This window comes from Centruroides vittatus, unplaced genomic scaffold (assembly GCF_030686945.1).
Source record: "Centruroides vittatus isolate TY-2023 unplaced genomic scaffold, ASM3068694v2 contig_1215, whole genome shotgun sequence".
Taxonomy (NCBI): domain Eukaryota; kingdom Metazoa; phylum Arthropoda; class Arachnida; order Scorpiones; family Buthidae; genus Centruroides; species Centruroides vittatus.
Window position 1 is genome coordinate 1,802,425 of NW_027120777.1, and position 13,620 is coordinate 1,816,044.

The window sequence follows — 13,620 nt, forward strand, 5'->3', positions numbered from 1 at the left end:
TTATTAAAAATTTCTTTTTATTTCTAATATTTTAATCTTTTTATGCATTATAACGCTGTGCAAATGCGTTATAACAGAGACATTTCGTATGTTAATGTTGCGTGTCTGATAGTCCTCCTCTCTTCGCTTACAAATTTTTGTATGGAGATATTTAACATTTTTTTTTTCATACAACAGTGCGTGACTAATCTTTTATTTATTCTGAATCATCTATAAAATAAACATCAGGCATGTTAATAAAGGCAGTAAAATATAAATGTTTATCGCGACAAAACTTAAAAGCGCTTTAAAAAAGTCTTACTTTTAATGTTTTTTTAATATATATATATATATCTTGAGAATTAACTCGCAAAAAATATTTTAAAAACAATTTAACGTCAAGCAAATAACTTTTTAACAAAATAACACAAATAATTCAAATTTAAGCAATTGTCATACAACTTAATAATAATTTAATTACCATAATTATCACTAGAGGGTGTCTTTCAAATACATCGCCCTCTATCGGAAAGTATCGAAGGTGATTGATCTCTATGATAAAAATTATATAATTTATATATATATATAACCCAAAAATATAATACAAAAACAAAAAAATATTTTACGTACGAAATACAGTGGAATAAACAATTTGCAACAATTATTTCTGAGGCCTTCGTAAATACAGTATATGCCCGGGACCAAGTGACCCCAGGCCTCTGATATGACCTGTATATAATTAAAACACAAAATATTCAAATTATCCAAACAAAAATTATAAAATCATAATAGATTTTTCTAATAATCATTTAGATATAGAAGCGAAAAAAAATTCTTATTTATAAATTCTTTTTTAACAAGTAAAACTATAGCCACAATATCAGTTTATATCTAAATAATTTACATGTTTAAATAGTAAAAGAATTGCATTAAACTGCATCAAGATATGGACTTTATTGTTTTTTTTTTTATATTAAAGTTTAATTGATTTAAATAATTGATATCCATTTAACAAACTTAGCTTTTAGTTTGTGTTTTTCTAAATTTAAAAGTAAATCTCTAATCAATATAGATATTTTGTTCAGTTGGTTTTCAAAGAAGTAAATATTTAAACACTCAACAAATGTTAATATTTGTTAACATTTATTGACTATTTAAAAATTTATAACAGTGAATTACTTGTTATTTTCTTCTTTCTCTGAATTATCTCTTCCTCTACATCATTTCACATTATAAATATTTATACTTACAAATATTTGTTTAATAATTTTGCCCCTTTATTATAATAAATAATTCTATTATAAACTAAAAATGGTACATTGATATAGATTTCAATTAACTTTGAACTAAGAGAATTTCTATATAATTGTTTAGAAAATAATTGTATTTATTATTATTATTATTATTATTATCTTTACAGAAATGTTTCGGCATGCCCTACATACCCTAAAATGTCACCATACCAAATTTAGTTGCATTCTGTCTGGTAATTTTTCTCGTCAGACAGCGTTAAATAGAGGTACTGTACTTCAATTACGTCGCACGGTATTTTAAAATATTTTGTGTTTATATATAATAATTTAGCTTATTTTCTATTATTTATTTGTATTTTTGTAAAACTCAATTATTTAAATATGTATACATATATCAAACTGCGATTTAGTGCCACTTATCTTTTGGCATTAAACCGAATTTGCACTAAACTGTGAGGTATCTGGAACGATAATGGCCGACGCTGACGTGCGGCAAAATTAAGACGACATTGAACGTCAACGACAGGTTTAACCAATCACTTATTCTAATTGTCGATGTCGAAAGAGGCGATTGGTGGGACCAGCTGTTGGCCTTTAATGTCGCCATTTTTACTGCCCTTATGCATTCGCGTTAACAGTTGTATGCGAATTTTCTTATTGCAAAATATAACTTTGAGTTTGTCAGTTTAAAAGTCACGTGATTTGGTAATAAAAATGGCGTTTACGATGCAAAACTGCACATTTTAGTAATTCGCAGATACTGAATTATGTGAAGGATCCGTTCACAAATAATTGGTGTTTTACGAGAGCTGCGGTTATTTAGGAGGCTGCTATATCGAGATTCGATTGTAGCTTATTTTTCCAGTAATTTTGCAAGAGTTTATAATTAAAATAAATTTGAAACCTGCGTAAACCGGAATGACACTATACCGGTTAGGCAGGTTTCCGTTTTTTTCAGGTTCCGTTTTGGACAGGTTTAACTGTAAATCCTTTTAACAAAATATAATAACATAAATTTCTAATAATTTAAGTTGAATTCTTAATAATTTTGACTTGGCTCTACAGCTTTTATAATGAAAACAATTAGAACTATCGGCTTGCTTAATATTTAAAAAACCCTCTTAAATTATAAAAATCACTTAGGTTTATTAAAAATTACTACAGCTAAAACACTCACGAAACTTCCCAAAATTAACTTATGTCCCAATAATATATTAACAGCCTCGGGTCTAGTAGTCTAATCAATACAGACTAATATCAAGCCATAAAGCGAATGTCTAGATCGATATCACTTAGATTCAACAGAATATTTTAGGCCCTAGAGGAAAAAAGGTCTAATATCCCATAAGCCTATAAGATAAGCTGAATATCTACAGAAATAGAAAAATTTCCCAATAGGGAAATGTAGACTAATAAATCAATATAAGAAAAAATCTAACATACAGCTGCTTTATTAGAATTTAGATGTCTGTGTCTTTAGGGGTTAAGTGAATTTAGAAGTCTGTAAGTATATTTGTTACTTGAGCTAAATAATGCATTGTCATATTATCAAAAGAGAAATTATTATGAATTGGTTAGTAGCGTAACCACATGGGTCCTTGGTCACCTGGTTGAGCTATTGCCCAATTCATAATAATGCCTGACGATACATTAATTCGGGCCCCCTAATATCTGTTCTAGTTAGCTTCAATTAATACTAATAGCATAAGCAAGGTCCTCGAGAGGGGGAGCTGAGGATTTTTCCGACAGGAGGAAACATAGTTCTTACCCTTACCCAAAGTTCTATTCCCTTATTAATTTATAAAAATTAATGCTATTTTTACTAACAAAAATATAATGTAATAAGCGTTCTACGTATTTCATTTTTTTAACAAAAGGTCCTCTCTACCCTGACCTTTATACCAAACTTTCGACTGCCCTGAGCGTAAGGCAGTATACTATATATCGTCCTTCTAACAGCTTGCCTAAATGTATCATATAAGTTACTGTCTCGTAACTTATAAATATTTTTAGAGGGGTTCTTAAAATATTGCTTCTGTCAAAAACAAATTTTATTTGAAGTAAATATTTATAAATGGAAAGAGAGAAGGTATATTTGATAATAGTTTCCATTTTCTGTTTTCCACAATGCATAAAAGGAAATAATTAATGGTATGTTACAGTTATGCGTTAAAATAGGCAAAAAAGTAGAAAAAAAAAACACTTTTTATATTACTGTTATTTATTTGACATAAAAAAATCTTCAAAGTATGTAGAAGAATATAGTATAGATGATTGAAGTAAATCTTGTTTTGTTTGTCAAGTATGGGTGAGATTTTTATACAGAGAGATTTTTTCAATAATAATGCATTGTTATAGGAAAGAAAAGGAAAATTTCAGTTGCTTGTAACTAGCAGATATTTCTGAAAATAAATATTCTACTACCAGACAAAGTTTTCCAGAAATAAATGAGAAGTTTTTGAAACAATCTATTGATGCAGAAATTGTTTCTCTTATTGCAAGATAAGGAAAGGATAAAAAGCTAATAATAATCTTATAAAATTACAACTTTGATTACAGTATGGAATATTCGTACTACTTCAAACCAGCTACTATTTTGGACTATTTCTAAAGATTCTTTAGAAAATTCGGCTAGTTAATTATCATACAATTAAATATCAAGTCATAACGACCACTAAGAATATCAGTAGCAAAAAATTAACGCAGTTGAACCTCCAATAACGGTCATTCTTTCCGGAAAGGCGCACAAAATAACCTCCGAGCAACGACCATTTTTATTTTGTTTCCGTCAGTGACCATTGTTTATAAATTTGACTATACATTTAAAATATATTCATAAGAATACAGTAAAAATATTTTACTAAATTCTAACGTAGAAATAAATACGATATTAAATAATTATTCATCATCATCACCTACAATAAAATTAAATAATAATCTTGGCTGTAATGTGAAAAAAAATACAAAATTAAAAAAAAAAACATCGATCAGTATAGGCGGCTCTCTCTTAATATATGCGAGAAACGACGTAAAAACGTTTTTATAAAGATTTGAAGGTAATTGGTCGAAAGAATAATGACGTAACATTAACTGATTTAAAAGTATAATTAAACGAATTTTTGTAGTAAAATTATAGTATATTTAACGATAAAAAATTTAGCCAAATTTAAAAATATAATTGAAATTAAAATCGTTAATATAAAGATTCTTTAAAATTAATTAAAATTAAATATCAGGATATTTAAATCTCTATAGCAATTTAATTTTGGAAGGAATTTTCAGAATAAATTATTTCAAATAGATCTGAGTGTTAATCTGTGTTAATCGGATAATTTATCACTTGTAACAATCGATTTAACAATTTTGTCAGTTTTGTCAGATAATTCTAATACAAATGATGTCATATTTATAGCCTATAATAATAATATGATTTGATTGTATTGAAAATTCCTTAAAGTGCTGAAATCAGAATAAAGCCATCAATCATCAGATAATTCGATGGATATGCTTCAAATTCAATGAGTTTAAATCGAATTTGTCATTTAAATTATCGTTATTTCTACAAATAGAAATAAGAATATCGCATTATTTCGAATTTAGGACACACTTTTTTCGTGTTTTTTCTCTTCTTACCGTAAAAATGCTTCTTAAATTCGGGTATTATTTTTCTCTTAAAGTCCGCATATTAGGCCTTCAGCAAAGTCAGATTTACGTACTGCATAAGTTAAATAAGATACAATGTAGGGCCTCGTTCTATTCTCAAAAACTGCTTATACATATCGCCCATTTATTATGGCGAAGGAGAAGGGCCTCTTGTAGGGCCACAAGAAATCTAAACCCGGCTTTGGCTTACTGTTAACCTCTAAACAATGGCTTTATGTTTGTATGCAGTTTTGTTCGACGCTCCTGAAAAAATTGTCGCCGTTTACAGGCGGGAGGGGCCGTTCTGTTTATTAAAAATACTTTATTTAGTGTTTTATTTTGTAATAAATATTTTAAAACTACACTTACTTCTAACTTTATCTAATTGTTTCCTTATTAAAGTGAGGGTAAATCAGGCAGTAAATTGTTAAATTTGTTAATTATTCAGTCGTTTTTTTTATGGTTGAATAATTACTTATTTGTTTTATATTCAGCCACAGTAATTTAAAAAAAAATGGCGACTTACATGAAAATTTAATTTAAAAAAAGAGGCCCTTATTTTCATCATTTTTAATACGCCAAACTTAATACAATTAAGTAACTTAAATAAATAACATTTATTCACACTTTTTGTTAACGTTATTGCCCATTAATAAGCTTATTTATTTCTTGTAGACTACTCTAAACGTGTAAAATTTAATTTGAAAAATCTTTTTATTACACAACGAAGGGGAGGAAAGAAAAAAAAACTACAAAAACAGTATGGCAATAAATGAATTTTCAATATTGAATATAAGGGAATATAAAATTCAAGTGCCTACGAAACTAGCTGTTGCTACAAATTTAATTTTCCGCAAACGTGACAGCGACCGTCGTCAACTTTTGAAACCCGCATGACTCATTTTCCAGGAGCTATTTTAGAAGCAGCTATTTGACAAGAGACAGATGCTGCTTTGACAAAAGAAAATTTCTGTTTCGTACTACACTGTAGCTTAAAATACGTTAGATTTACTGTAACTCGCTGTACTTGGATGTGTCATATGTTTATAATTACTAATGGTACTAATTTTAATCGCTAGATGGCATAATGCGAAATCTCATAAATATCAACCAATCGTTTTCCATATCTATCGATAACCGTTGCGTAAAAAGAAATACGTAATAATAAAAGGGTGGAAGCATCCAATAAAAAGCTACTTAACTGGTCTGTTACGTTAAATAAGTAATTTTGTTTTTTATCTGAAATATTTATAGCAATTTATTTATTTATAGTAGAATATATCATATAAACATAATAAATATTTAAATGCACTCAATGGTAAGAAAAATGTATAAATCTTATCGTACAGATGTATAAAAATATATGTTTCGTACAGGTTTAAAGATTAATTTTCTTAATATCCTGTTTGGAATATTTGCTTCTGAGATAGGAGGGAAGAAAACTAAAACTAAAATATTAATAATCCTAGCAAATTTTTCTCTAAAGTGGCATTTTTCTAGTAGAAATTTCACTAAAATATAATTATTTTTAATGTAAATTATTAACTGCGTGAACAGTTAGAACGTACTCGATAGAAGTAGATTTTAACAGATTTTTGGCAAGATCTATACGCCAACTGATATATGTAGTAGGGCATATAGTAAGATATTTTCGTTCAGAAATGTTTTGTATTTTATATTTGAAGCAAGTTATAAGGGGGTACACTCTAGCAAGAGCAGATTTATCTCCCCCTGCTTTCTTGTTGAATGGAAAAAGGTTCCCACCATGTGGGCACCACGTGCTTTCAACGGGGACTCTAACGATGCCCGGTCCTAGATCTTTGGAAAAAGCACGAAATTTGATCGACTATTGACTTAAAGTGGATCTGTAGAGGGTTCATCAATCCTCTTCTCTTAGAAAAGATTTTTGGTTTCGGTTACTTCATTATAGGTATGGCCCTGTAAGCGGGTTTTGGTGTATTAAATTACTAAAAGTTTAGGGCTCCAGATCGAATTTTTTTTTAAAAGTTATATAAACTTAATGATTTGGTTATTTGGAACTTAAGCTTATTTCTTTTTAAAGAATATGTATTAAATTTCATTACGATAAATGACGGGTGTGAAAATCCAAATTAACAATCAATAAGCCTATTAGGTTCCTTAATCATTTTTGATGGCAATAATTGAATATTGTGAGTTAAGGAAGATCAATTTGCAGCGGTGGAGGTGTTAGACAGCGGAAGTAGAATCGAGTTGAGAGCATTTAATTAAAAAATATCATCCTGCCAGAGGATAGTCAGATGAGTCACTTGAGTCAAGGGAGTTAAGCCCTATAGAGAGAGAGTAGATAGGGTCATCTTGTACTTACCGACAAATTTCCTCGCTTACTGTTACTAAAATTTAATGACGATCGCATTTATTTTTGTTTTAAAAAGTCCCAAAAATTATAAACTTTCTTGAATTTTATACAGTTTTTTTTAAAAATATTTTCTCCTGTATTTTTTATAAAAACAAAATTTTATCCAGGAGCATCGAAAAATGCCAAAGTTAATTTGTTCCATTCGTGATTTGTTCAGAAATGCGGAAGTGATGGATGGCATGTCGAAATTTACTTCCATTAATCAACAAAAAAATAGATCTTTTTGTATTTTTGATCCTCATACATCGTACGAAGTGGGCATATATAAATTGATATAAAAATCATCGAAAGAGGGGAAAGTTTATTAATCGCTTGCGCGAATATACCATTCTTTTTTTTTTTTTTGTATTAAAATTATAGTTTGGCACTCGTAATATTATCAAAAACTAAACATATTTATGTAGTTTGGCCTCGAAAATTACACTTAATCGAATTTAAGACGGGATTAATGAGAGGAGGAAGGGAAGAAAAGTCGTGACTCAATTTAACAAATGGCAAACATTAATTACTAAGAGGATATATAAAATGTACCAAACTCAATTACTGTGTGTCTTATCTTTTAAACACTCGTCTATTGTCCGAACTACGTTTAGTGTTTTCTTTTTATTTTCTTGTCGTGGAATAACACATTTTTTTTTTAAAAGAGTGAAACTATTAGTTTTCTAAATAATTGAGCGCACCGATTACAATATCTGTTTGATGTACCTCATGCGACACTTCATTTCCGACTGTTCTCGTGACCTTAACACAATTGCCTGCAAATATTACATTCCATAATCTAGCTTTCTGTTTAATTTAAAAAAAATAAAATAAAATAAAAAGTAAAATATGTGTGTGTACACAGCGGTAACAACTGGTGCCGAAGTAAGTTGGCATATCGTATCACATTAGCAATATGTGTGGTCCCATGTGCCATACTTTTTCCTTTTTTATTTTTTTGTCTCATCTTAGATTAAAAGCAATGCCAAACGTTGACCTTTTAGCTAAAGAACTATTTTATAATATTTACACAGTAATTTATTTATTTTAACGTTCTAAATAAAGCCAAATATTTCTATTACACCGCGTTAATAGAAATATTTAGTGTCTCTTAATTCTGTATTTATTATTATTATTATTATTATTTTATTATTTTTAAAATACACTAAAATTAAAAATCACTCTTCCACTAAAATTTCTTAAAAATCACTCTTAATTTAAGCTTATTTACTACTAGAAATGAAGTAAAAATTTGAAAATATTACGTTTTTTAAGTGAAAAAATACAGCTTATCTCCCGCAGGATGTTGTCTACTGACACATTTTCTTCGTACATAATTAGGTTCTTTCCTTTTTTTGAAAGAGCGGAAGTTTAGCCTTGTATCAAACGAAAAATAAAGTTAAAAAAAAAGAGCTGCAGACATGTCTAGATGTGCAGGTGTTCTTGACCGCATAACCTTGAAACGAAACAAAAGTAGATCATTTTAAACGGTTTTTCTATTAACTTTCTATTCAAAAATTAGATTAATTCGTTAATAATTCGATAAATAGTGACGATAATGGTAAATAACCAAGGTATAATGATTTTACACAAGGGGCATACTTTAAGGCCCTATTCTTTAATCCTTCCTACCGATTTTAACTACTTACAGATTAACGAATTAACCAAACGTTACATTAACGAATTAAAAGTGGAATTCGTCCAAAAGTATCATTAAGTAACTAATAGACAAACAGTTTAATCCCGATGTCATCAATCGAGACAGACAAAATCAGATTAGGAAGTGTCTTAATCTCCGAATCGGTTCGAAGCAGATAAGGACAAATCCTACTTTCTGATCCATCCAAGTAGCAAATGGAAAGAGACACACAAGCTTCTCCAATACCCAAAAGTATTACATTTGATCATCCCTGAGAGATTTGACCGTCGACTTTTGAAATTTATAACTCAATGTAGAAAAAAAATAATAAAGAAATTGAACTTTTATATACAGTATATATATAAGATAAGCAATCTAGAAAACAGTTTTAAAGAATTGTAAGGAAGATCGTGTGAGATAATCTGCAGAAAAAAAAAATCACCTAGTGTCTGGTCATTTTCTATAAAGGAATGGGGGAAAAAAATATCTTATTAACTTAATCACGTGTACAGAATAATTTATGGTGTATGGGAATAGTGGGAAATCTGCAAACTGTTGACACTATTAACCTATTAATCAACAGCAATGTTGGAAAATTGCTAATGTACGCTATCCAAATTCAATATTTGCAACGAACAAAGAAAATGATTCTAATATAAAGATATTAAATAGAAATATCTTTCTTGATGGTTATCTTTTATGGAAGCAAATATACCATTTTTTCCCCCTTTTATTCCTCTCCCCTTTTTTTTTTTAATCTGAAAGAATAATGTTCTTGTAGATAACAGAAACTGATCAAAGGCAGTAATAGAGTAACTGGTGTGATGGGTAAGTCCCCAGTCCCCCAGCTTTTTTTTTTATTTTCAGTCAGATGCAGGGGACGTGTCACATGACTGACATATTCCTCTGTAAAAATATTTGAACAAGAAAAATCATGGAAGCAAAAAATTATCTGCAAGAAGAAGAAGAAAGTAAAGCAACAAAATAACACTGATATATTGATTTTTTTTTTTTTTTATTTATTCCTTACAAACTCTGTCTATATATATATATATATTTATATGTGAAAAGTTAATTGATAAATTATTTTTTAATGTATTTCCTCTATAATCTGGAATTTATTTTATTTATAAAATTTGTTTCTAATGCTGTGATGGTTGCAACCTTCCTCCTGGCAATTTTGTGCAAGTGACTGTAAATAATAATAAAAATAATGGAAAAATGTTTCGTATAAAGTAATTTATTAATATTTATTAAAATAATATTATGAAAATAAATACTTAGACGTACATTTTTAAGTCATTTACACTTTAAAAGATGGCAGAAAATAATATAAAATCACTGCAATCAATTTAAAAACAGCATTTAAATGATTGTATTTTAAACAGTATATGAATCTGTATTGAATATAGGCTAAATATACCTTTTATATAGTTAATATGGTATCTACTGTATGAAAGTATAAATATACTGTATTCCTTTCTATTGTATATACTGTGCATTTACTTTATATTTGTCTTTATTTAGATATATTTTCGTAGGCGAGTATAAAAGAAACAAACCGTGTGCAACGTACAGTAAACATAAAAACACTATGATGTCACCCGTACCGAGAAAAAATCTTAAACAGAAATTCTTGTAACGAGTTAACGATACACTTAACTCCCAAACAGAACAGTAAGTTCTTATTAATTTAATTAATTTTTATTATATTAAGCGTACAGTAAATTAATTAAAAAATAAAACACTATCGTACAGTTAATATAGAAGACGATGGGAAGAGGGAGAGTTACAACAGTTACAAGTACGGAGAAAGAGGAATAAACACTTGTTGTACATACAACAGAGTGGTGAAGCACCCCCGAAGAACATCGACGAATGGTGTAGTCCGTCAGAAAACAGCTGCGCTAACCGTTGCAAGGAGCAGCAGTTGGATCGTAGGACGTTGTATGAACCGGACCAAGTTAATCGTCTGTCACGTGGCTAACGTTAAACAGAGCCAGTTATAACTTTCGAATTTATACTGGTAAACAAGTTAATATTCTTCCATTTAATTACGTATAAAGGGTGAGTGTTAAAGTTTAATTTTCTTCCCCTTTTTTTATATCCCATTTATCGCTACTCGATTGCGTGTTTTAAACACATTTTCCTCTTGTACTTTTTTGTCAACTTTTTCGATAAATATTTACAATATATCGAGATACGGAGGGTATTTTTTAAGGGATTTTACGTAGTTTCGTATCGAAAAAGTGGGGAAATTTTAATGTCGAACGGGCAGATTTTCCGTGTAACAGAAAACAGTTGACAGAGTGAAAGAGGGGAGGAGGATATGGGCGGTGATACGTGTATTATTTTTCAATGTTACTACGTTATCAAGTAGCACGCTTCTTGTTTAAGTTATTTTAAAATTAATTTAATGTATTTTTTACTTAAATCTACGCGTTATTAATTGAATTTTTGTGTCGCCGGCTTAAAAAAAAACGAACGAACAAATTCCCATATGACTTCTATTAGATTTAATCAATAGAAAAGGGGGGGGAATTATTTTTTTCCCCTAAATAAAACTTCGCAGCTGCTAACTTAGCTTCGTTCGCACATTTATTAATTAAAATTTAATTTAAAAAGTAATTTTTTAATTCCTTACGTCGCTCCCCCCCCGAAACAATTTTTGTTCATTAACTTTTATTACTGTTGATATCGACGTGACTCTCTAAGACATTGATCAGTTGTAGCGAAAATAATGAAAAGAATTTAATCTCGATACGTCTTAATATATCAAAATAGTGTCGTCGTTGTGATGAATATGTTTTTGATAGTTTGTTACTAAACAATAATTGTTTTGGAGGATAATAATCATTATCGGTAGAGGCGCGTTTTAACACAAAGGAAACATTATCCCTTGGTATACAAAGTAAGCTGAGTGATGGTGAGTAAAACGTGTTGACGACCGTGGGATGAAATTGCATTGGACGACCATGAACTGCTTCTTTTGCAGTTTTTCATCGTCTCATTTTGGTGCTGTTGACGAAAAAAAGGAGGAAAAAAAAAACCACTAGATAAAGTGTCTTTAAACTAGTGTTAAACGTTGTGATACAGACAACTTTTCGTGTCGTTCGAGCTGTGTATTATCGAGTGAAATTATAATTAACGGGTCATAAAAACTCATTTATTTTCTAGACTTTTTTTTACCGAATTTTCTTCCTTAAAAGAGTATTCTTGTCACTCAAAAACAGTTGTAATTTTCCAAAAAGAAAAGAAAAATGTATATGTATATATTCTACTTATTTAAGCTTAATATATAGGCCTATAGATATTTTATATAATCAACATTTAATTAGGAATGCATTAAAATCTTTCTCTAAACATATTATCGAATTTGGCTCAAGAATCATTTTTAAAATTGCTACTCGTTTATCGGGAGGTTTGACGTGTCATTTAAGCATTGTAATTTTGATTGTAAAACACACAAAAATAGTAAGAAAAATATACATTTGTTTACGTTCTAATAATTAAATTCCAGTACTTAATACAAAATCCAATAAAATCTCTAATAAACACGCAACCGAATTTGGCTTTAGTCCCATGTTTTGGGGGTTCTCTCTCGCATCTTGAAACAGCGGCGCGTTATGGCTTCGTAGGGCCCAGGAGAATTTGAATTTAGGGGGCCCCCTGTATAGTTCGACTTCATACATTTTTCCTCCCGGGGGAAATAATGTCGTATTAAACATTGGTTTGTGGTCCCCTGTTAGTGAAGGCCCCAGGCAATTGCCCTTTTTGCCCATAGGATAACGCGCCGCTGTCTTGAAAACATTTATGAAGTATTTAACAGAGAATAATTTCGAACATATTTAACACCCCGAGTAAGTTTTAAATATGTAAATTAATCGAGAAACCCTACAGATTTTATAATTTAGCTCTCGTAGAGCCAGATTTGTCTCTTAATGACCTGCATCACGTTGTGCACGCACCTCTCACTGCATTATGTCACGGATTTTACATCTTGCAGAAAGAAAGAAGGAAAGAAAGGAACCAGAAAAAAAAAAAAACACTATACATTTCTTCCTATCGAGCGTTACTACATTGAGGTTCAAGTTGGGGAACGTTGGAGATGATAATTTGCAAAGTTTTTAACGTATAAAATGGTATAAAATAATTATCCGTTTCAGTGGACCACACCCAAAAATCGAAAAATTGGGCGAATATTAAACACGAGCGCTATTTTTACGTGGGAAAGATCCATTTGGTTAAGAGTTTCTACCATTGTAATTTACCTGTTCTTAGTAAAGATCCATGTTTTTGAAGATACAAAAGATAATTACCGAATCCAGAATGCTTTCATAACTGGAGGAATACCCACATTTGGAATTCATTAAGGTTACTTTTTATCATTGATCACGCGCTTCTCTCTCTCCCTCTCTCTCTCTTTATTTCCAGATCTTTCCAGATGACAAATTGATTAAAAAAAAAAAAAAAAACAGGCTAATTTTTAAGTCTTTCGAAGTTAATCATCTGTTCTGAAACTTAACCTTATTTCCAGACCGAATTTATTATAATTATTGTTTAAATTATTCAAATCCGTAGTATTGTCATCCGTACACAAGGCCATACAAAGTCTCGCAGAGTTCTGCGAGAATACGGATCGAAAAGTTTACGAGCTAAACTAATCGATCGAAGCTGGTGATCGCGATCATCGAGCGATTAATTTGGAGGCGATCGTGCTCGATCCTTCC

At 29.9% G+C, this 13,620-nt stretch overlaps 1 protein-coding gene and 1 long non-coding RNA gene across 2 annotated transcripts in view; one reads left to right on the top strand and one right to left on the bottom strand.

The window, feature by feature from the left end:
* On the bottom strand, positions 1-10,883 carry LOC136987080 (uncharacterized). Its single transcript, XR_010882576.1, has 4 exons — positions 10,732-10,883; positions 610-708; positions 461-531; positions 1-210 (listed from the first exon to the last, which is right to left on the bottom strand). It is a non-coding gene; the product is annotated as an uncharacterized lncRNA (long non-coding RNA).
* Positions 10,804-13,620, top strand: part of LOC136987072 (LHFPL tetraspan subfamily member 2a protein-like) — a 26,304-nt gene continuing 23,487 nt past the window's right edge. Inside the window, exon 1 of the mRNA XM_067284712.1 lies at positions 10,804-10,957. The gene's annotated coding sequence lies outside the window, so the exon portion shown is untranslated. The remainder of the gene's footprint in view (positions 10,958-13,620) is intronic.